This window comes from Heterodontus francisci, chromosome 43, assembly GCF_036365525.1.
Source record: "Heterodontus francisci isolate sHetFra1 chromosome 43, sHetFra1.hap1, whole genome shotgun sequence".
Lineage (NCBI taxonomy): Eukaryota > Metazoa > Chordata > Chondrichthyes > Heterodontiformes > Heterodontidae > Heterodontus > Heterodontus francisci.
In genome coordinates, this window is record NC_090413.1 from 8,716,268 (window position 1) to 8,717,747 (window position 1,480).

Sequence of the window (1,480 nt, forward strand, 5' to 3'; positions counted from 1 at the left end):
AGACCACCAAGAGAAAGTCACATGACCACCAAATTCAGCCTAAAGCCAGCCAATTCACTGACCTTCACAGACTGTATATCTCTTTCATTTCTCTGGTCTCTAATTTGACTAATCTATCTATCCCCTCACTCTGTAATCTATTTGTGTGAGTTTGTGAACTTTGAGGGTGTGTTTTTGTGTGTGTGTGTGTGTGAAAGTTGGAGCGTATTTTATTATTTTACTTAGCTCAGATGATTGCCTTGATGCCCTGACGATGGGGATGGGGTGTATGATTCACTCATATTCCCCAGGTCATTGTCCTTGAAGGGTCTTTACAGACATGGTGGGCTGGATTTGAAAGCCCCTCTGCCATCAGGAACATTGGCGGTGTGGTGGGGGGGGCGTTGCAATGAAGATCAGTGCAGCGGAGGCCTACCATTGACCCCGACGGCGACAGGCCCTGTTCCGATCTCGGCGTCAGCAGCGAGCCCTCTTGTGGCCGCCCCGCCGCTCAGTGATGGGACCCCCATTTAAATATGCAAACAAATTTGCATACCTGATTTAATGGGGGTCTCGTCGCCTCCTTGATCACTGTGGGGAGAGGGGAGGCAGATTATTTCTCTGTCGGGGGGTGGGAGGTAGTGAGGTTAAAATGATGCGGATTGGTCGGGGTGCTGATGGGAAGGGGTAAAGGTCAAAGTTACTGAACTTTGGAGGCGGGAAAGGGAAAATTCTCGCTATTTGCATTCTGAGGGGAGGAAAGGCACAAATGGCCGGAAATGCCATTGGGAGATGGGGTGGGAAAATGCATTCAAAGATCGTGTAATTCTGTTTTGTTGCAACGTAACTTACCTGACCCTTTAATTTTTAAATGTCCAGTCAGGGCTGTAAGCCTCTTAAAAATGGCACCGGTGACTGCGCATTGGCGCCGGACTCCATTGCCTGCGATGGCTCGCCTGCCCCTTCCCCGTCATCATGGGGGGGAGGGGGGTGGGCGCTGTGGCAAATGAGTCCCTGTGTTTGAAATCGCAGCAGCTCCATGATGTGGTGCCCAATAGGGCAGTGCGCCTTTAGTCTCTTTTTTTTATTTCAATTCGGGTTTCCAGACATTGGATTAAAAAATCATCATTTCACATAAAGCTCGTTTTCGTGACAGGAACCTAACATCACTTGAAATCATTCTCTTTAATGGCACACTTATTGTACTCAATAGCAGCCCAGATACTGAAGACCACTTTCACTCATGGGCTCCGACCGACAGCGAATATCTACAAACACTGAGAGATCTATATAAAACCCCTGCCAGTCTGAGAGCATGTTTAGTCGGGAGTGCCTGACAGACCCCTCAAGTTCAGGGCATTGCCATTTCAACTCATCTGCAAAAAACAGAAGTGCTGGATTATCTTGGCATCCAGCAAACATAATTTATAGTTGTGGTTGTTGTGAGAAGCACTGAAAGTGCAGGAAGAGGAACTGTTTCCCTAAGCACCTCTCACATGCT